General features: G+C 43.9%; 1 non-coding gene across 1 annotated transcript; it reads right to left on the bottom strand.

Annotated features, from left to right (window-relative positions):
* Nucleotides 1–628: 628 nt before the first annotated feature.
* On the bottom strand, nucleotides 629–735 carry LOC114235893 (U6 spliceosomal RNA). The gene has a single exon (XR_003621969.1). It is a non-coding gene; the product is annotated as a U6 spliceosomal RNA (small nuclear RNA).
* Nucleotides 736–23314: the final 22579 nt, after the last annotated feature.

Genomic DNA, 23314 nt, shown 5'->3' with positions numbered 1-23314 from the left:
GGGTTTTCTAAATATGCAGCTAAACTTAGTTCTAACTCATACACAATCTTTTAATTTTTTATTTTAAATTATGAAACGTTTTTATGTTTCATAAATAATAATGATACAAACAATAATTATGATACACCTTATAGTCTCACTACCTAAGTTACAGAGATACTGACACTTTGCTTCTGCTCTTTTTTTTTTAACAAGTGAAATCAATGTTCCTAATGCTTTTTTTTTCAAATTTATTTATTTATTTATTTATTTATTTATTTTTGGCTGTGTTGGGTCTTCGTTGCTGTGCACCGGCTTTCTTTTTGTTGCGGCGAGCGGGGGCTACTCTTCATTGCAGTGCGTGGGCTTCTCATTGCAGTGGCTTCTCTTGTTGCGGAGCACAGGCTCTAGGTGTGTGGGCTTCAGTAGTTGTGGCACGCAGGCTCAGTAGTTGTGGCTTGCGGGCTCTAGAGCGCAGGCTCAGTAGTTGTGGCGCACGGGCTTAGTTGCTCCGCGGCGTGTGGGATCTTCCCAGATCAGGGCTGGAACCCGTGACCCCTGCATTGGCAGGCGGATTCTTAACCATTGCGCCACTGGGGAAGCCCCTACTCTTTTTAAATAACAATTTTTCCTTTTAATAATTTCTTTGAAAACTGTGGAACACTTCGCGAATTTGCGTGTCATCCTTGCGCAGGGGCCATGCTAATCTTCTCTGTATCGTTCCGATTCTAGTATATGTGCCGCCGAAGTGAGCACCCTCTGCTCTATTTAAAGACCTTTCCTGGGCAGAGCCTAGGCTCGGCTTTCCCTGAACTTACTCAGAAGTCCCCACCCTCATGGCACTGCACTGATTTCCCTCGAGCATTATGTGTGCTAGGGAGGGCAGAAAGGGGCAATGAGGAGCACCTGCCCACACACCTGGGCTCCCAGACTTGTGCCCTGTGTCCACTTCCAGCGCCAAGCTAGTCTGGGGGGACCCAAGAAACGCCATTGGTCCCCAGAGTCTTCCAAGGGTTTATGACATAAGGGGTGGGCAGGGGACACACACAAAACAAATCGAGATGGAGAAAAATTATGTAAACATATCATAAGCAAATGAGTTAACTTTGTGAAACAGCCTGGGAGTGCTTCTGGAGAAAGACCAGTGTGGGCTGGAGTCATTCTGGAAGTTTTAAGACCCAACTCAAAGCTCACTCCTTCCAGGAAGACTTCTCCATGGCTGAAGGAGCCTTCCCCTCTGCAGATGCTGTTGCACTAATCCTCACGTGCACCTCGCAGGTGGTACCGAGCAGTCACCACCTTCTCTTGTGATTATTTAAGTACAAGGTGAATCACCCCCAGGGAAACCTGCCCTGGCCCTGTGAGCAGAAGCCTATCAATGAGCTTCATTGCTCCCCAAACTTCCCTCCACTGTGCCACTGAGTACAGCGTAGTGGGACTGGCTGCTCACACATCTGTGTCCCTCACCAGACTTAATACCCTGGGAAGGGAGGACCCATGTTGGCCTAGTTCATTGCCATGTGCCCCAAGCCTTGTGCAGTGCCTAGACCATGATGGGCCCTCAACCAATATTTGTTGAATGAAGGAATCTCCCCTACCAGAATGCAACTGGGGGCATGCTTTATACTCTTTGTATCCTTATCTATACTTATCATAGTGTTGGCACCCTAACGATTTTCTAGCTGAATGAATGAATGAAAGGAAGATTTCACAGCAGACATGGGACTTGAACTGGGCCTTCAAGGATGGGGCAATCCAGAAAGAGTGAAGTGGTTAAGATTCCATCAGCTTATTACTGTGGTCCAACTCCCTTGATGGGGTCTCTCATATTAGACCTGGTTAACAGTAGGAGAATCTACCCAGAGGCCTAATAGAGACAGTATGCCAGTTGCCTCAATTCTGGGTGTGGCATCAGCCATATACACACCCAGGGGTCATCTTTATATCCTCCTAGTCCAGCACGGTGCCTGGCACATGGTAGGCTCCTCATAAATATGTGTTGAATGAAATCAAATATATCCAGCCCATTATTAAGTATCCTGGAGCCCACAAGTCTCTGGGTTTAAGGGAAATGTGTGCAGAAGTGGAGACCCAAGCAAAGTGCCCCTAATCTGCCAGGCTAGATTCTGCAGCCTAAATTTCTGCAGAATAAAAGGATTAAGTCTGAGATAGGCACCAAGCCTTGTCAAGTGCAAGCTGTAACATTTGTTCTGAAGTCTGTCATACACCAGACCTAGAGGCGAAAATCCCCACGCAGCTGAGCGGGGAGGAGTCTGGCCCAGCCCATCAGGGCTGACACGTGACCCATGTGAGGATGGATGGGTAGAGTGGCATCTGGTGGAAGACAGGGTCTTAAGGAAGGGAGGCACGTAATTCAGAGCATGGGAGGAGGTGTCCGGAGGCCTCAGAAGCCTTGTCCATCTTGGCAGCAGTGGGTCACCCTGGTTCCCAGAATTGTAAAATCTCATTTCTCCCAGAGAGTCTGATCCATGGATAGTTTGAGCTGGAATATTCCAAATGCAGGGCGGTGAGTGCAAAGGAAGACATAATGTTACCTTTTCCTCTTGACTATACCTCTTCCCCCCGTAAACTGAGAAGACAGAGAGAGAGAAGGGGATGGGAGGGGAGGGGAGAGGAGGGGAGAGAGGGGAAGAGAGGGAAAGGGAGGGGAAGGAAGAGGGAAGAGAGAAAAGACAGATTTTTGCGTCCCCATCCTCGGGTGTGCACTGCAGGAAGATTCCTTTGGTTCATCGCATGATGCAGGTGCTGCTGGCAAGACAACCCTTCTGAGAACTGGTTGCCAAATGCATCGAACCTGGCAAGCCGCTGTGAGCTGGCCTGGGGCAGAGCTAGGTGAGCCATTTACCTCCTGCGCCCCCATGTAATTGTGGGGTCCCTGGATGGGACCAGGTGGCGGGGCCACCTTCATCCCGGTCCTATGACTTTGTGCCTTCCAGGAGTGCTCCAGTGGCTGCCAGGATTTGCCGCAAAGCTCCACCGCTGCAGGCCCCGGGACAAGACACTGCCGGCTCTCAGCTCAGGGAAGCTCTCCCCAGCCCACAAGGCCCCTCTCTTGAACAGGTGGCCGCAGGCTGCATCCCTGCCTCTTTCCTTAACAAGTGTGAGCCTCAGTTCCTTCAAGTATATAATGGGAGCAATATTAATGACCTCCCCTCACTACCTGGGGGCTGCCAGCCCAATCCAGGGAGACACTGGGTGTGAGGTCCAGGATGAACCACCCAGGGCTCCAGGTTAATTATTATTATTACCTCCGCTCCACCAACAAAGGAACAGGGGAAGGGCATCACATGCTCAGATCAACCTGCGGTGATCAGGGTGAGGCCCAGCTGGGATCTGCTTGTCCTCTCCCAGCAGGTCTGCAAGCAGGGCCGCAGGAAGCAGGCAGGGGTCCAGAGCACAGAGAGTTGGTGCAATTGGCTACAATAGGCCTGAACTCAGGACACCGCCACAGGGCTGGCTGCGGCGTTTCAGGGGCCCAGGCAGGTGGGCCAAGCAGGAAGTTATGGGACCACAAGGCCACTTGGAGCCTTGTGGCTGGTTCCCAGATCTCACTGGGATGGAACAGCCCTTGAGGGCACCTCAGAGTGCTGCCCAGGCTAAACCAGAGCAGCATGAGTGCTCCCAGAGACGCCCCCAGTTTTCAGAGACCTATCGCCTCTACACTTCTGCTAGACTCCCTCCTGGAGAGCGTCAGCGCCCTCTTGCGGGAAAGGAGATACGTCAAACTGAACCGAAATACTCAGCGAGGCCCCCGGGTCTGGCATGGAGCCTGGCACGGCTGGAAAGGCAAAGACGAGTGGGAGGCGCCTCCCACGCTCTAGGCCTCGCCAGTTCGGCGTGAGCGCTGGGGGAGGGGGTGGCAGGGCAGCGGGGAGGCGGCAAACACCTAAGTGGCCGCTGCCCAGGATAGAATGCAAGGTCAAGAAGACCAAGAGAAGGCTAGGCACCAGAGGAATGAGACAGTCCCGTCTGTTTAGGGTCAGGAGGGCCTTCGTGGAGAAAGTGGCATTTCTTTCTTTTTTTTTTTTTCATTGCTTATCTGTGAGCTTGATAACAAGCAGCCTCTTTTTAATTTTTTAATTTTTGAATTTTTTTTTTTATACAGCAGGTTCTTATTAGTTATCCATTTTACACATATTAGTGTATGTATGTCAATCTCAGTCTCCCAATTCATCACACCCCACCCTCCGGCCACTTTCCCCCCTTGGTGTCCATACGTTTGTTCTCTACATCTGTGTCTCTATTTCTGTCCTGCAAACCGGTTCATCCGAACCTAGAAAAATGGTACAGATGAACCGGTTTGAAGGCGGCATTTCTTAAGAACAGTGATTCACTGCTCGGGCTGGGTGTAGGTTTTGACTCGGCCACTCCTACAAATAGTTCCGAACTCTCCAAGCATACGTTGTCTCATCTATAAAATGAGGAAAAGAATATTCCTGGCCATGAAGCGGCTATGATGGTAGAATGTGGTCACGTACACAGCACTGAGTAGCCGGTCTGCTGCAAAATAGTCCCAATCACTGTTCACTGTTATCGAGGACGGGTGGGATTTGAATTTACAGAGACCGCGGGGAAAGGGAAAGCGTGGGAGGACGGTATAGATCAACTGAGCCCATCAGTTTAGGTTTCAACTAGTCAAATTACAATCTCATTTTAAATAACCAAGGAAGTTTCCATTTAAAGAACTCTAGTGGGGAAATGTTTTATAAAATGAAAATTCCTTCTAAAAGTGTGAAGAATCTCTCCCCATTTCCTACTTTCAAGTATGAGTTTCATATAGTTATTTCAGTGTGTATTAAGCAGGTCCTTTATTGAGGATGCTGTGCTAGGGATTGTGGCAATCCAGAGAGATCAGTGATCTCCACCCTCAAGGAGTTTGCAAGTAACAAGTTCAAGTGCACAGGTCCTGTTGGGGTGGAAGGTAGATTTCAGGAAGCCTAGTCCAGCCCTCTTTCAAATACCTCCAGGGAACTGGATGGGTTCCCCTACCCACCCCCCACCCCCACCCCCCGCCAGGCTCCTTGGTGTTGGGCAGACCAGCTTCTTCTGCTAAGATCAAGGGCAAATGGGCCATTGCTGACCCAGGTGGGCCAACCACCCCCAGCTGGAGGTGAACATTGGAGGTCTGGTGAGAAATTCCAAGACCTGAGGGCAAAACTTCCCCAGCCAGCCTTCCTTTCCTGAATTTAAAATTAACAGCCCAACTGCAAAGAGAGTTTTTGTTCTGTGTTCACAGGGAAATGGTCTGTGCAGATCTGACCTTGGCTCTGACTCTCACCCCTCTCACCACAGGCCAGAACCACAGAAAACATTAATGCTCAGTTCACCAAACTATTGCTCTTTGGCAAAAGGCATTCAGCCTTGTGTGTGTTTGTTGGAAGGGGTGCAGAATATCCTAGTAATCGTTTATTGAGCTATGTGAGGGGGCTCATCATGCTCTGAAATAGATTCTTTCATCATCCCCATCTTGCAGATGAGAAAACCGAGACTTAGCAAGATTGAGTAACCTATCCAATGATCATACAGCTAAAATGAAGCAAATGAGGAATGTCCATCACAGCTGGACACCAAAGCCTGTGTTTTTAACTACAGCTCTACCAACACCCAACCCAGTTCCATGTTTTAGAGACTCTGCTATGTTTCTTTACAACCCCTTCTATGTCAGAATAGCAAAACTGTGTACTGTATACAAGAGGGTTGGAAATTCACAGCCTGGGGGCAGGAGAGGGTGTATCTGGACAGGAAATATGTTTTATTTGGCTAAAAGAATGTTTCAAAAATATAATTTTAAAATTTAAATTAGATGTCTATCCTGCCATGTATTTTATTACATCTGGCCCTTTGTATGTTTAATTACCTGCCTGAGCCAGAAAGCATTTGAATCTATGACCCCTGGTAGAGCCCATCTCACCCTCCACTGTGACTTTGGGGCTGTGCCTTGCCCCTTTTGTTTTGAAGGCACTTCGCCTTTCCTGCAGGATGTATGTACTCTGGGGCTGTCTCACCTGCACTGAGAATTTGGACCATGGAGCCAGCCAAGCTGATGAGAGTCTAACCCTTCCCCTACTCCACCCACCTTGTCTCTCCCTGCCTGCCCTGCAAAGGACTCCACAGTCCTAGACAGGCAGCCTGTGTTCCCCAGGCCAGAAGTCCACTGAGTGTGGGCAGCTCAAATGGGAACCATGCTGTCAGCAGTAACCCCACAGTCTTCACCGGACCCAATAATGCACAAGCCTGGCATTGACCGAGGCCTCTGGGTGCAAGGCTGGGTCACTGCCCAAGTTTCTGCAGACCCAAGGCAGCTCCCAACCCAGATCTGCTATGTTCTGAGACGGCAGCTGAGGTGAGGGCTCTGGGTCCAAGAGAGGGGCTAGCTGGTCCTCCAGGTGTCCTAAGGGCTGTGGGCGGCCCTTTGTTTGCCTGTTCCAGGACTAAGTCCTGGGCAGCCTTGTTTCATGAAACCAGGAAGCAGCCTCCTGATGGGAAAACTGCTGTGGAGAAAAAGGGTGTGTGTGTGTGTGTGTGTGTATGTGTGTGTGTGCGCGCGCGCGCTGGGGTGGGGAAGCCAGGGAAGAGGGAGAGAAGAAGAGAGGAAGGAAAAAACAAAACAAGAGAAAACAGCCTAATTCAAAAGACATGTGGTTTTCTTCTTGTGGTTTGATGCAAGGGCTTGGTGGTTTAAGTAAAGATCAGAGCCCAGACTGTGGGAGAGGTAAAGACTAGGTGGGGCTGGGGAGAGTCCTGAGAACAAAGAGTCTATTGAGGGAACCCCACCCAGGGAGAGGCAGGGAGCGGGAGGGAGGGAGGGTGGGCATCTCCACTCACCTGGGGAGCCTGCCCCGGCACAGGCTTCTGGTCTACCCACAAAGCCGTCACAGCCTGACTCACACATGAGCGCTTCTTCCTCTCAGACAGCAACTGCCAGATGCAATGCTGTACCAGGGAAGTTTCAGAGACACTGTGATTCCCTATGAGATTGGGCTTGGGGTTCAGAAGATAAAGTCCCTATGGAGAAAGACCTGAGATGAAGACAAAGGTTTGAATTCCGTATAGTCACTAACACTGACTCAGAGCTTGGGCCAGGCCACTTACAGTTCCAACATTCTAAGATTCTAGACCCCTTTTGAGGGATGTGGGCTTTCTTCCTACTTCTTGAGCCCAGCAACATCAAGTTTACGTAACACTTAAACGTGCCAGCCGCTCTTCTAAATGCTCTCTATTAACTCATTAATCTTCACAAGTCTATGAAATGGGCCCTATGACTATTACCATTTTACACATGAGGAAACTGAGGCACAGAGAGATCGAGCGACTTGCTGGATTGTGAGTCCAGGCAGTGAGCTCTGGCATGTATGTTACTAATGATGTACTGGTTCATTGTGGGAAGGTGAGAATGCCCAGGACTAGGCCAAAAATGAGATTCCCAAGGCTCAGACCTCTGCAGCCCATTCCCTTCCTTCAGCCCCCAACCCCCTCCACCAGTACACACACAAATGCAGAAGATGATGTTCACTCCCTAGGAGTCTAGGAGGCCTGGAGGAAGGCAGGCATCAGGGCCACCTGGCCCCTCTTCCATCTGAGAGGTAAGGACTAAGCTCTGGCAAGGGTGAAGATCTTGACCATCAGACCCCTACCGTGCAAACAGCCTTTGAACCAAATCTCTCCTATGATTACAGTGCCCAGGATTTGGAATCTTGGGGCACATTGTATATTCTAGACATTGGAAACCCCATTGGCTATCACTATTGTAACTGGAAACCTCTTTTAAATGGTTATATAAGAATAATCCCAGGGAATTCCCTGGTGGTTCAGTGGTTAGGACTCTGCGTTTTCACTGCTGAGTGTGCGGGTTCAATCCCTGGTTGGGGAACTAAGATACCACAAGCCATGCAGCACGGCCAAAAAAAAAAAAAAGAAGAATCCCAGTGCTACCATCAGCCCAGTCAGGGTAGCTCCCCAACACATCCAGAATGGAGGCCGAAGGTCTGCACACCAACACATGTACTGGATTTCCTTTCAGCCAGACCAGGTGCTGTAAGAACAAGTTGCACTCCCTGCTCCCGGCCCCTCACCCCCACCCCAGCAGCCTCACGCCTTCCCTCTCAGCAGATCACAGAGCCTGTTAAAGCCAACAGGAACCTTGGGGACCATCTAAGATCCCATAAAGCAGTGCAGTTGGTGGAAAGAGCCCTTTGGAGTCCCAGAGGCTAGTGATTTGGAGCCCATCACTAGGCTCTCTGAAATATCAATAAAAATACTTGCCTGAGTGGTTACTGTGAAAATGAGAAGGGGCTCTGCTCATAGAGCACGGAGCACAGTGCCTGGTGCAGGGTAGATGCTCAGTATGGTGGATATTACCACCTAGACCTGCACCTGATAGAGAAACTTTTGAATGATAACATGTACCTGGCATTTTGATTAGTACTTTACATATGTTTCCTTATTTATTTCATGAAGTAAAACAGTCACCTGAGACTCATTGTGGTTAAGGAACTTTCTCGAGGTTACTCAGGCTAGTGAGTGGCCAAGCTCAGATTCACACACTGGAAAAGAATGGAGGGGTCCAGAGACCATTTGTGCCTGTCCGGCACCAATGGCCTAAAAATTATGATAAATCAATGAGAGAATGAATGAAAAAGATGCGTTAGGAAAGTCTGAGTTCAGAAATACCCACAAAATCTTATTGAAATAGTATCATTGCCAAGTCACCCACAGCCCTGCCACCACCAAGGAAATCTGTACTGTATTTCCTGGGACTAACGTGGGTCAAAGGAGCTTCACTGGCAAAGGGTCTGTTTTGGGAGGACCAAAGCATGTTTGTAGAGCAGAGAGGAATCCAAAATGCAATGCTCACTCAAACCCAGTATTTTGTGACAAGACATTAAGCACCTTCCAATATGCTGGCCACTCTGGAGACACAAGGAAAGAGGAGCCAGTCTTGTTCTTATCAACCAGTGGAGAAGTAAGGAAGTTCTGTGTGAAAGAAGACAGGACAATACTGAGCCTCGGATTTGAGGGAGGAAAAAGCAATGCCTGGCAGATGTGTAGTGGTGTCCATGCAGTGAAGGAGTGGGGAGGGTGCGAGTGAGGGTTCAGCAGAGCCAGACATTAGTGGGCAGGGGAGTGGATCCCAGGGCTGTACTACCCCACTATCTGTTGCCCCTCTTTCTCGCCACAAGGTCCTGGGCACAGGAACCTTGCTCATGGAATTCTCCAACCCCAAGTGTCCCTCTCTGACTTGTGTAAATCTGGGCCCCCACCTAGAAACGTTTTAGGCTCTTAAGTACAGGACATTCCTGATGCCTGAGATCTGGAGGGGGGAGGGGGTGTTCTGATGACACCTGCCCAGCCCTCTCCTGTGAAATGTGAGACAGAACTCAGGAAGTAAAGCAAGCAAGAAGAAGGGGACTCTACCACGTCAAGGTCATAAAAGACAAAAAACGCAGGACAGACTGAAGAGACATGACAGCTGTCATCCTTGAATGAATCCTGGGTTTAAAAAAGCAAACAAACAAACAAAAAACAGATACTAAAGAACCTTACTGATATTGAGACAACTTGAGAAATTAGAATATTGACTGGATAAAACATAATAGTGTTGTAATATCCAATAAATTTCCTGAGTGTGAGAACTGAATTGTGGGTATGTTAGAGAAGGTCTTTGTTCTTAAAACTTACTTAATGCTGAAGAGTCATGATGTCTGCAACTAACTCTCTAACAGTTCAGGAGGGGAATATAAATATAACATAAATGTAAATATAAACACAGAGGAAGAGGAAAAGAGAGACAGAGGAAGAGAGACACAGACACAGAATTATGAAGAGAAAATGGGGTACCATGTTAATCAATGAATAATCTAGGAGAGGAGTTTGCAAGTATTCATTACACATTTCTGTAAATTTGTGTTTATTCAAGGTAAAAATTTGGGGAGAATGTTTAATGCTGAGCATAAGCAGAGTGGAAAGTGCTGGCATTGGAGAGGACGAGGTAGAGGATGGGATGGAGAACAGGAGACTGGCTTGGAGAGCTCCCTACACTTATCCTTGGAGGGTCCCTTGGAAATGAATTAACCCGTCTGAATCCATTTCTCCTTTAGGATATTGGGATGATAATATTGCTTATCTTTCATAGCTTTGAAGTTTAACAGATAATGTATATATATATAAGTGTGTCTTGTAAACTGTCCAGTGAAATGTACCAATGACAATTATGATTTAAGAGAAGCACAAGTGAGAAGAAGGGCTGGTCAGAGAGGGTTTCAGGAGGTAAATCTTAACCAAAGAAGGTTCTATACCATCCCTTAATGCCTTGCTCTGTGGCTGATGCAATTTGCTTGCTTTCTTTCTTTCTTTCCTTCTTTCTATTTTTTTTTTTTAACTCTCTTTCTCCTTCTCTGTGCCTTAAGTTTAATAAGTAAAGAGCAGTAAGAAAATTGAAGGAAGGTAGAAAATGAAAGAAGCTTTATACTTTGATGCCTCAGGGCCAGAACGTTCAGAGAAGTATCTTCCCAATCCCAGATACAATCTGCTCCAAGGACTTTAAAGTTGTTTTTTGTTTTTTGTGGGGGTGTTGGTCCTTTGAAAAGGATTTTAAAGTTTATACAAATCAATGCAATAAAATGGCAATTACCATGTAATTAAGGCACCATTCAATTGGGGTTCACCAAGACCTGGCACTTAGGAGTCCAAGCATGAATCATGAGCCTTTTTTTTTTTAACAGTTGCTGAAGCGTGGGTGGAAATGCTATGACTTTCTGTGGCAAATCCAGATCAGTTTCTTTTCCTCTTAAAAACTTTATTTTTTAGAGCAGTTTTAGGTTCACAGTAAAACTGAGCAGTAGTACAAAGAGATCCCATATACCTGCTCCCCGCTCCACACAACAGTGGTACATTTGTTACATGAACCTACATTAACACACCCTTATCACCTAGAATCCATAGTTTATCTTAGGGTTCACTCTTGGTTGTTGTGCCTTCCATGAGTTTTGACAAATGTATAATGATGTGTCCACCATGATAGTTTCATTGCCCTAAGAATCCCCGGTGCTCTGCCTATTCATCCCTCTCTCCCCGCAACCTCTGGCAACCACTGATCTTTTTACTGTTTCCATAGTTTTACATTTTCCAAAATGTCATATAATTGGAATCATACAGTGTGTAGCCATTTCAGATTGGCTTCTTTCACTTAGTAATATGCATTTAAGTTTCCTCCTTGTCTTTTCATAGCTTGACAGCTCATTTCTTTTTAGTGCTGAATAATACTCCACAGTTTATTTATCTATTCACCTACTGAAAGACATCTTGGTTGCTTCCAAGTTTTAGCAACTATGAATAAAGCTGCTATAAAAATTCACATTCAGGGGCTTCCCGGGTGGCGCACTGGTTGACAATCTGCCTGCCAATGGAGGGGACACGGGTTCGAGCCCTGGTCTGGGAAGATCCCACATGCCACGGAGCAACTAGGCCCGTGAGCCACAACTACTGAGCCTGCGCGTCTGGAGCCTGTGCTCCTCAACAAGAGAGGCCACGACAGTGAAAGGCCCGCACACTGCAATGAAGAGTGGCCCCCGCTTGCCGCAACTAGAGAAAGCCCTCGCACAGAAACGAAGACCCAACACAGTCAAAAATAAATATAAATAAATAAATTAATTTTTAAAAAAAATTCACAGTCAGGTCTTTGTGTGGACATAAGTTTTCAGCTCCTTTGAGTAAACACCAAGAATGTGATTGCTGGGTTATATGGTAAGAGCATGTTTAGTTTTGTGAGAAACCACCAAACTGTCTTCTAAAGTGGCTGTACTACTTTGCATTCCCACCAACAAAGAATGAGAGCTCCTGCTACTTACTACACATGCTGACAAGCATTTGGTGTTGTTCTGGATTTTGGCCACTCTAAAAGGTGTGCAGTGGTATCTCGTGGTTTTGATTTGCATTTCCCTATTGACTTAAAGATGTGGAGCATCTTTTCATATGCTTATTTGCCATCTGTATATCTTCTTCGGTGAGTTGTGTGGCCTATTTCTTAATTGGGTTTGGGTTTCTTATTGTTGAGCTTTAAGTTCCTTGGTATATTTTGGATAGCAGTCCTATATCAGATATGACATGTCTTCTGCAAATATTTTCTCCCAGTCTGAGGCTTGTCTTCTCATTCTCTTGGCAGTGTCTTTCATAGACAGAAGTTTTTAATATTAATGAAGTCCAGCTTATCATTGTTTCTTTTGTGAAACATACCTGGATAAATCCCACTTGGCAATAGTGTGTAATTCTTTTTATACATTGTTGGATTTGATTTGCTAATATATTTTTAGGATTTTTGCATCTTTGTTTATGAGAGATATTGGTCTGTAGTTTTCTTTTCTTACAAAGTCTTTGTCTGGTTTTGATGTTATGGTAATGTTGACCTCATAGAATGAGTTGGGAAGTATTCCTTCTGCTTCTATCTTCTGGAAGCGATGATAGAAAATTGGTAAAATTTCTTCCTTAAGTCTTTGGTAGAATTCACCAGTGAATCCATCTGGGCCTTGGGTTTTCTGTTTTGGAAGCTTATTAAGTATTGGTTCAATTAATTTAATAGATATAAACCTGTTCAAATTGTCTGTTCCTTCTTGTAAGTTTTAGCAGATTGTGTCTTTCAAGGAATTAGTCCGTTTCATCTAGGTTATCAAATTTGTGGACATAAGGTTGGTCACAGTATTCCTTTATTATCCTTTCATTGTCTGTGGGATCTGTAGTGATTTCCCATCTTTCATTTCTGATATCAGTTTTTGTGCCTTTTCTCTTTTTATCTCACTTAGCCTGGCTAGAGGCTTATCAATTTTATTGATCTTTTCAAAGAATCAGATTTTGGTTCCATTGATTTTTTTCTATTGATTTCCTGTTTTCAATTTCATTGATGTCTGCTCAAATTCTTATTATTTCTTTTATTCTGCTTAATTTGGATTTAGTCTTCTTTTTCTACTTTCCTAAGGTGGAAGTTTAGATTACTGATTTTGGATCTTTCTTCTTTACTAATATATGCATCCAATGCTATAAATTTTCCTCTAAGCACTGCTTTTACTGCAACCCACAAATTTTGGTAAGTGGTATTTTCATTTTCATTTAATTCAAAATATTTTTAAATTACTCTTGAGATTTCTTCTTTGATCCATGTGTCATTTAGAAGTGTGTTGTTTTATCTTCATATGTTTTGGGATTTTGCATCTTTCTGTTTGTGTATTCCTTAACTATTTATTGTGGATATAGATGATTTTATGACTTTTGTCTTTTAACCTTCCTACTAGCTTTATACATGGTTGATTTACTACCTTTATTGTATATTTGCCTATGCCAATGAGATTTTTCCTTTTGTAATTTTCATATTTCTAAGTATGCCCTTTCCTTTTCCACTTAGAGAAGTCCCTTTAACATTTCCTGTGAAACTGGTTTGGTGGTGCTGAACTTCTTTAGCTTTTGCTTGTCTGTAAAATTTTGATCACTCTATCAAATCTGAATGAAAACTTTGCTGGGTAGAGCATTCTTGGTTGTAGTTTTTCCCTTTCATCACTTTAAATATATTGTGCCACTCCCTCCTAGCCTGCAAAGTTTCTGCTGAAAAGTCAGCTGATAGCTTTATGGGAGTTCTCTTATACGTAACTTGTTTCTTTTCCCTTTCTGCTTTTACTCTTCTCTTATCTTTAATTTTTGCCAGTTTGATAATAATTTGTCTTGGTGTGGTCCTCTTTGGGTTGATCCTATTTGGGACTATCTGTGCTTCCTGGACCTGGATGTCTGTTTCCTTTCCTAGATTAGGGAAGTTTTCAGCTAACATGTCTTCAAATATGTTCTCAGCAACTTTCTCTCTCTCTTCTCCTTCTGGAGTACCTGTAATGTGAATATTAGTGCACTTGATGTTGTCCCAGGGGTTTCTTAAACTGTCCTCATTTCTTTTTATTCTTTTTTCTTTTCAGCTTGGGTGACTTCCACTACTCTGTCTTCCAGCTCACTGATCCATTCCTCTTATCATCTAATATACTGTTGATTCCATCTAGTGTATTTTTTATCTCAGTTATTATATTCTTCATCTCTGTTTGGTTCTTCTTTATATTTTCTAACTCTTTGTTGAAAACTTCTAACTTCTCACTCTATTCATCCAATCTTCTCCTGGGTTCTTTAAGAATCTTCAAGATCATTACTTTGAACTCTTTTATCAGGGAGTTTACTTATCTCCACTTCACTCAGTTCTTCTTCTGAAGTTTTATCTTGTTCCTTCATTTGGAACATATTCCTCTGTCACCTCATTTTGCCTAATTCACCATTTTTATTTCTATGTATTTTGTAGATTGGTTATGCTTCCCAACTTTAGAGAAGTAGCCTTTTGTAGGAGATGTCCTATGAGTCCCAGCAGCACATTCCCCTAAGGTCACCAGAGCTATATGTTCTAGGAATGTCCCTTATATGGGTTGTATGGGTCCTTCTGTTCTGATGAGCTGACTACTGTGAGCAGTCTGGTAGGCGTCACCGGCCACTGGTCCAGTTGGTTACCAGGCCCTGCCTTGTGCAGAGGTTGCTGGCCACTGGCGTGTGGGGCTGGGTCACAAGACATCTGGCTGCAGAGCCCTAGGGGGTCCTGGGGCTAGTGCTGGCCCACTGGTGGGCAGAGCCAGTTTCTGGGGTGGGTGACTGTGGGGCTAGGGGCCCTGGATCTAGTGTTGGCCTGCTGGTGGGTGGTCTGAGTCCTGACATGGTTGGCTGTGGGGCTGTGGTGGTCCTGGAGCTGGTGTCCACCCACTGGTGGATGAGGCTGTGTTCTAGCACTAATAAGCTAGAGGGAGGATTCCAAAATAGACCTTGCCAGTACCAGTGTCCTTGTGGTACAACGAGCACCCCAAAATGTCTGTCACCAGTGTCTGTGTCCCCAGGGTGAGCTCCACCTGTGTTCTGCCTCTCCAGGAGGCTCTCCAAGATCAGCAGGTGGGTCTGACCCAGGCTCCTTTCAAATTACTGCTTCTCCCTGTGTCCCAGCACATGTGAGATTTTGTGTGCACCCTTCAAGAGTGGGGTCTCTATTTCCCACAGCCTTCTAGCTCTCCTGAAAGTAAACCCCACTGGCCGTCAAAGCCAAATGTTCTGGAGTCTCATCTTCCCAGTGTAGGACCCCTGGACTGGGGAGCCCATTGTGGGCTTGGACCATTCTCTCCTTGGGGAGAACGTCTGGAATTGTAATTATTCTCCCGTTTGTGTGTCACCCATCCAGGGGTATGGGTCTTGATTTTACTGCATCTCTGCTCCTCCTACTGATCTTATTGTGGTTTCTTCTTTATATCTTAGTTGTAGAAGATCTTTTCTGCTAGTCTTCCACTATTTCTCATCAATCGTTGCTCTGTAAATGGTTGTAATTTTTGTGTGCCCGTGGGAGGAGGTGAGCTCAGAATCTTCCTACTCTGCCATCTTGGCCACTGTTATATATGTATTTATATTCAAAGTGAGTTTCTTGTGCAAAATTTATAGTTGGATCTTGTTTTTTAATCCACTCTGAAAATCTGTCTTTTAATTGTGCATTTAAGACATTGATGTGGGAATTCCCTGGTGGTGCAGTGGTTAAGAATCCTCCTGCCAATGCAGGGAACACGGTTCGAGCCCTGGTCTGGGAAGATCCCACATGCTGCAGAGCAACTAAGCCCACGAGCCACAACCACTGAGCCAGCACACCACAACTACTGAAGCCCGCGCCTAGACCTCGTACTCCACAACAAGAGAAGCCACCGCAATGAGAAGCCCGCACACCGCAACAAAGAGTACTCCCCGCTCGCTACAACTAGAGAAAGCCCGTGCATAGCAACAAAGACCCAATGCAGCCAAAAATAAATAAATAAATTTATAAAATATTTTAAAATAAAACAATAAAACATCGATGTTTAAAGTGATTATTGATATAGTTGGATTAATAATATCTGCCATATTTTTTACTGTTATGTATTTGTTGTCCTTTTCTTTGTTCCTACTTTCATCTTCCACTCTACCTTTATGATTTTAATTGAACATTTTATATGATTCCATCTTCTCTCCTTTCTTAATATACCAGTAGTCATCTCTCTGTAACTTTTTTCAGTGGTTGCCCTAGAGTTTGCAATATACAACCAATCGAAGTTCACTTTCAAATAACACTATACCGCTTCACAGGTAAGAACAAAATAATTCTAATTCCTTCCTCTCTACTCTTGTATTGTTGCTGTCAATAATTTCACTTATATTATGATATATATGAATATATGTATATACAGTTGTACATATGTATATTATATATATAATTGAATACATTGTTACTATTATGGTTGATCTCTTACATCAATTAAGAATAAGAAAAATAAGGACTTCCCTGGTGGTGCAGTGGTTAAGAATCCGCCTGCCAATGCAGGGGACACAGGTTCGAGCCCTGGTCCAGGAAGATCCTACATGCCACAGAGCAACTAAGCCCGTGTGCCACAACTACTGAGCCCGTGCACTGCAACTACTGAAGCCTGCGCTCCTAGAGCCCATGCTCCACAACAAGAGAAGCCACCGCAGTGAGAAGCCTGTGCACCGCAATGAAGAATAGCCCCTGTTCGCCGCAACTAGAGAAAGCCCGTGTGCAGCAATGAAGACCCAACGCAGCCAAATATTAATTAATTAATTAATTAATTAATTTTAAAAAAAGAATAAGAAAAATAAAAAATTTTACTTTGCCTCACTTATTCCTTCTCCAATCCTCTTCCTTCCTTAATGTAGACCTGAGTTTCTGACCTATATCATTTTCCCTCTCTCTGAAGAATTCCTTTTAACATTTCTTGTAAAGCAGGTCTACTAGCAACAAATTCCCTCAGTTTTTGTCTGTAGTCCTTATTTCTCCTTCCCTTTTGAAGGATAATTTTGCAGAGCAGAGAATTCTAGATTGGTGGAGGTTTTTCTCTCAACACATTAAATATTCCATTTAACTCTCTTCTTGCTTGAATTGTTTCTGAGGAAAAATTGGATGTAATTCTTTTCTTTGTTCCACTCTCAGTAAAGTGATTTTTTTTGGCTTTGGTTTCTTTCTTTCAGGATTTTTCCTTATCTTTGCTTTTTGATAGTCTGAATAAGCCACGCTTGGGTATCGTTTCTGGGGTTTTGTTGGTTTTTTTTGTTTTGTTTGGCATTTATCCTGCTGGTGTTCTCTGAGCTTCCTGGATCTGTGGCTTTTAATTTGGGGAAATTCTCAAGACATTATTTCTTCAAACATTGCCTCTGTCCCTCTCTCTCTTTCTTCTCTTTCTGGTAATCCTAATACAAGTATGTTATAACTTTTCTAGTTGTCCCACAGTTCTTAGATATGCTACTATGGGTTTTTTTTCTGTGTGTTTTTTTTGCTTTGTTTTCATTCTTTTTTTCTCTTTGCTGTTCTGTTTTAGGAGTTTCAATTGACATACCCTCAAGCTCAGAGATTCTTTCATCAGCCATGTCCAATCTACTAATGAGCCCATCAAATGCATTCTTCATTTCTATTACACTGTTTTCAATCTCTAGCATTTATTTTTTCTTCTTTCTTAGAATTTCCATCTTTCTTCTCACGTTGACCACACTCAGATATGGCAGGGATGTTGGAATTATCGGACCAGGAATTTAAGGCAACTATGATTATTATGCTAAGGACTCTCATGTATAAAGTACACAGATGCAGATCACCTCCCATTTCTGCAGGGCCCCCTTCTACATCCTTCAAATCAGGCTGCACCCTGTCTTCTATCCTCAATGAGAATGCCAGACCAAGTGCACACAGGGCTGCTCAGATATTCATCATTTCAAAATTCTGCAGCATTAAGACAGCACACCTGCTATATTAGGGGGAAAGGCCATCCTTCTAAGATAAAATATATCTTAGTTTACCTCAGTTAAGTTTTTCACTCTCCGTTGTTCCTCCTGTCCACATCTACCATTCTAATGCCTCCCAAGAATCCCTTGTGACCTCTCCTGCCTTTCAGACTTCAAGTATACAGATTAAGGCTTATTGAATGCTCAGACCCATAAGCAATGGGCCTTTGGAAACTCCCCAACACTTCTGTGTTGTTTGCATGCTGGAACAGAGAAGAATTTGTGACTCTTCACCCCATTTCAATGAGAAAAAATGTCTAACATTTCCCACAGTTACGACACTAAAGAGTTACTAAAGACACAACCATGTAGAGAGATGTGGTCTCTACCTCCAAAGAAATCACAGACTAGCACAGACTCAGTAACTGACACAGAGCCAGTTAAGGGTAAAGTAAGCCTATGGGTTTCAACTTGCACTTACCCCTGTAGTGAGCATCAAAATATAAATATTTGTGTCAATTATATTGCAATGAAACTGGAAGAAAAATAAACAAATATTTGTTCACTAGATGGAAGGATGGATACATACATACATACATAGTTGAACATATGCATAAATGGTCCTCTATTAAACCCAGAAGGATCCCATATTTACCAAAGAGGCATCTGGAGGTGGCCTCAAAAATTGAATCCAGAAAGTAGCCCCAAAAAAGTATCAGCACAGATAAAAATAGGCTATTGCTAATCATTCCCTAATTTTTAAAAAAAGACTAGAATATCCAAGAACTGTGAAACTTCAGTATCAGAATCACATAAGGAGTTTTCAAAATTACAGGTGATCCTCAGGCTCCATCTCTGGAGATTCTGATTCAGTGAGGGTATAATACTAGGTATCTGTATTTTTTAAAGCTTCTGGGGTTGTTTTGATGCACAGTTGAGTTTCAGAGCCACTGGGACAGATTCCCAAGATCAGGAAGCCACATAGATCCAGACAAGAGCACAAGGAAGAGAGAAAACTTGTTTTACAAGGCTCATCCAGGGGAAAACCAAAACAAAGCAAAAACAGATTTTCTTGCAGAATTGGGCCTTGAGTTGAAAATAGACATCAATTTGGTGGTGGGTACTAAGAGAGTTGTACATGACCCTTATTAAAGTAAAAAGGCTCTGAAAGTATTTAATGCTAACATCATACTGTTCACCCATGGTTCTCAAACAAGTATCATGGTACTACTCCCTCTATGAAAAAATAAGTCTATGGAAGAAAGAGAAATCATCTCAGTGTTTGCACAGTGAAAAAGTGTTGTTTTTCTACTGTGGAAATGTGAACCTGTCACTACAATGATTATCTCCTCCATCGAACCCTTAAAGGTCAACACTGTTGAGCTCAATTAGCTTAATTCATTCTTATCTTGTCATTGGCATGTCCTGCCATCAAAAACTAGTTAAGGTTTCTCTTCGGTTTTCCTTCACCAGTACCTGTGGCTGTCCCAGCCTAGGGAGCTCCACAAAACCCAGTCCAGAACTGCAAGCCAGGAACCACCTCATGAGAAAAATTCATGCCCTTCATGTTCACTTGAGAATGTACAATATCTGGAAGCCATTGGCTTTATCCCCAGTAAATAAAAATTCAATCTGGCCTGGGGAAACAATAAATTAGATTTTTGAGACCAGGATACAATATTGGATTTATATGGACCTTTCAGAAAATCCATTATGCTGAAACTGAACTCTTCTCACTGCTTAACTAAAGCATGATCATTCACATCAAAAAAGGAATCCACACTTTACAGAAAGAGTTATCCACTTGGCTCCTCGAAACATGGAGCTCTCCCATACTTTTCAGGAGCAGAGTCAGAAAGAGAAAAACAAATACCGTACGCTAACACATATATATGGAATCTAAGAAGAAAAAAAAAAGGTCAGGAAAAACCTAGGGGCAAGATGGGAATAAAGACACAGAACTACTAGAGAATGGACTTGAGGATATGGGGAGGGGGAAGGGTAAGCTGGGACAAACTGAGAGAGTGGCATGGACATATATACACTACCAAACGTAAAATAGATAGCTACTGGGAAGCAGCCGCATAGCACAGGGAGATCAGCTCTGTGCTTTGTGACCACCTAGAGGGGTGGGATAGGGAGGGTGGGAGGGAGGGAGATGCAAGAGGGAAGAGATATGGGGACATATGTATATGTATAACTGATTCACTTTGTTATAAAGCAGAAACTAACACACCATTGTAAAGCAATTATACTCCAATAAAGATGTTAAAAAAAAAAATCTTTTGCAGGGGGTTGGCGGGGGTGGGGGTGTGATGAATTGGGAGACTGGGATTGACATGTATACACTAATATGTATAAAATAGATAACTAATAAGAACCTGCTGTATAAAAAATAAATAAATAAAAATAGAGATCATACTTAAAAAAAAAAAACTAGGATGCTTTCATGGACAATGTTCACACACTTAAGCCTTAATTTATAACATCTTGAGCCCTTGAAAGTAACAAAATTGCATCTGGCTAAATAGTCTCCAAGGAAAGAGTAACATGAACCTAATTTGTTCCTGTTATCCTGAAGTATAGTATATGTGACACCAGACTTTGTGCCTCCTTGATTTATAATCCCTGGCTTCCTTCCTAAGGCTCTGCCTCTCCCCTGATTCATGCTGCTGTCACTACTTGAAATGACCTCCCTAAACTGGCAGAAATCCAGGGTAGGTCCCAGGCCACATGGGCCAATGTGTACCATGTGCCATACTGAGGTGCCCTCCATTTCTAGACTTGGCTAAAATGTCACACTCAGAGCACGGCACATGGCTCTCTGAGCATGATATGGCCATGGAGCCAGATAATGTAACATAGTGGTGTGACCCACTAAGAAATGGAAGATGGAAGGGAGTTGCATAATAAATTTGTCCCCACTTCTCCCTAGTGTAGACTACTCTGAGGACTAGTTTCTCCCTGAAAATATTTTGGAGAAAATCCAGTGTGCAGCCTGAACATGCAAGCCAATTGAGTTGGATGCCTTTTCAACACTTGTTGTAACACAGTGGCCAGTACAGTAACATGTTGCAATGTTTCTTATTTCCTTGACTCACTTCCCATTTTTCTTCACCCTCAGCCCTCTGGTCTTGCATTTCACATATATAACATTAGCATTTTGAGCTTTGCTTAAAGCTCTGTCCTAGACTAGAAAACATGGGCTAAAACAATTGTCCAAGAGTGATTCTAGTAAACAATCCTCAGGATGGAATTAGGGAGGTGAATGGTCCACCTGTCTGAGAGTAACAGGTACTTCATTGCTGGTGGTACATGGAATGGTAGTAATCCCTCTGCATTTGATAGATCCATGATTTCGTCAACTTTCACTTCAGTTAATTGGGATAAAGTGCAGGTGGAGGGAGGTCAAGGCAATACCCAGTGGAGATCAAGTGGTCATGGCAGCCAACTAATATAGAAACAATGTTAATGACAAGGATTGTGGATTAGGGTGGATACTGATGACAGCATTAAACACATTTGAATAAATAACAGGCTCAGGGTACTCAGTTTAAGGCATGATCTAAAATCCAAATGACCTCTATGGCAATATTAAAAGAAGTCTTTATTTCCTGCAGCCTCAGGGAAGACTGGGCTGAAAATCAGGGCAAAGATCTAATGCTAAGTGTTCCGGATCTGCCATTAAAATAAAACGCAGAAGCTTGGCAAATATTCTCTGTCCAGTCAGAACCATGATAGAGAACACGTGGGACTCTGAGTTCTGGGATGGAGACATTTAAGAATGAACTGAGCATCTTGAAACTGTAAATTCCCTTAAGCCTCCTTCTCAAAGAAGCAGCACCTTCATCTTTGCCAGAGGAGACTAGACTCTACTTGCCTGAAGAATGTTCAGTGATCTCACCTGAAGAAGTTTCTTCACAAGATGATGCTTGCCATCCTCAAGAAATGTTAGCTTTGTTCCAGCAACACTCCTTGTCTCCAGACTGATAGTCAAAGTCAGGTCTCAGCAAGCTCAGATGGAGACACAAAATCTCTGTTTCTAGAGAAGATTGTCTAGATGGGAAAGAAATTACAAAACCTAGCAGGAACTGAGGAACATAAATGGAAATGAATAATGAGGGTGTTAGCCCAGGGGGTGGCAGAATACAGGACTTGACAGTGGGGAATTCATTGACATGTGGTAACTCATGTATGACTCATAATTTCATTTGTGTCAAGAACACCTGGGTAGTTTGCTGGGATGGTTACTTGGAGCCTGGACTCCACAAGGGAGTACAGTAAACAAAGCAGAGGATGCCAGGAGGCTTGGGGAAGTGGGAATATTAAACAGAGATTTATGCCAGGTACGGTCCAAAAACCTACCACTGAGAGGGTAAACTCTTCACTAAGGTAGTAAGAAATACATTGGTAAAGAAGATGTCGGCATCTTAAAGAAGCTCAGTGTTGGCTTTCAGAGGCACAACGAACATAATTACTTAATAGGAAGCAAATTGGAGTGGCAGTTGAGATTCCTTGAGCCATAAGGATTTACGGCAGTTGTTAATAGCTTTTGGTGTCCAGGGTGTTAAGGTAAATGGGTGACCAAATAGAATACTACCATAATTATATACACACAAAAAAATCTAGATCTGGAAAATAGTAGGCTGACATTAGCCAGTGCAAAGGAAAACTGTGACCCTTACCTCTAAGCCAGTTCACAGACTCAGAGCCCGTGGTGAAGGGAATTCCAAGACTCTAAGTCCAGACCAAAGTCATTGTCCAGAGTATCCAGTGTATCTGTGAACCCACCCTGTGGTTATTCTCCCAGTGCCCAAATATATAGTTAGGATAGACATACTTAGCATATACCTAGCAGCTGACGGATCCCTCACAGTGTTGGCCTGATTTGTGGAGTAAGCGTCATTATGATCGGAAGTCCTTGAAATTTCCCCATCCCTAATACCAACCTCCAAATTAATCAGAAGCAATATCACATTTCTGGAAGAATTTCAAAGTTAGCACCACCATCAAAGATTAGAAAGACGAAGGGTGACAACTAGCTGGTGGACAATCATCGACAGGAAGACACTGGAACTCACCAGAAAAGATACCCCACATCTAAAGACACAGGAGAAGCCACAGTGAGACGGTAGGAGGGGCGCAATCAGAGTAAAATCAAATCCCATAACTGCTGGGTGGGTGACTCACAGACTGGCGAACACTTATACCACAGAAGTCCACCCACTGGAGTGAAGGTTCTGAGCCCCACGTCAGGCTTCCCAACCTGGGGGTCCGGCAACGGGAGGAGGAATTCATAGAGAATCAGACTTTGAAGCCTAGTGGGAATTGATTGCAGGACTGGGGGAAACAGAGACCCCACTCTTGGAGGGCGCACACAAAATAGTGTGCTCATTGGGACCCAGGGGAAGGAGCAGTGACCCTGGGGGAGACTGAACCAGACCTACCTGCTAGTGTTGGAAGGTCTCCTGCAGAGGTGGGGGGTGGCTCTGTTTCACTGTGGGGACAAGGA

Source organism: Balaenoptera acutorostrata, chromosome 13 (genome assembly GCF_949987535.1).
Source record: "Balaenoptera acutorostrata chromosome 13, mBalAcu1.1, whole genome shotgun sequence".
NCBI lineage: Eukaryota > Metazoa > Chordata > Mammalia > Artiodactyla > Balaenopteridae > Balaenoptera > Balaenoptera acutorostrata.
The sequence above is the reverse complement of the archived record's forward strand: the minus strand, read 5'-3'. Positions and strand labels throughout refer to the sequence as shown.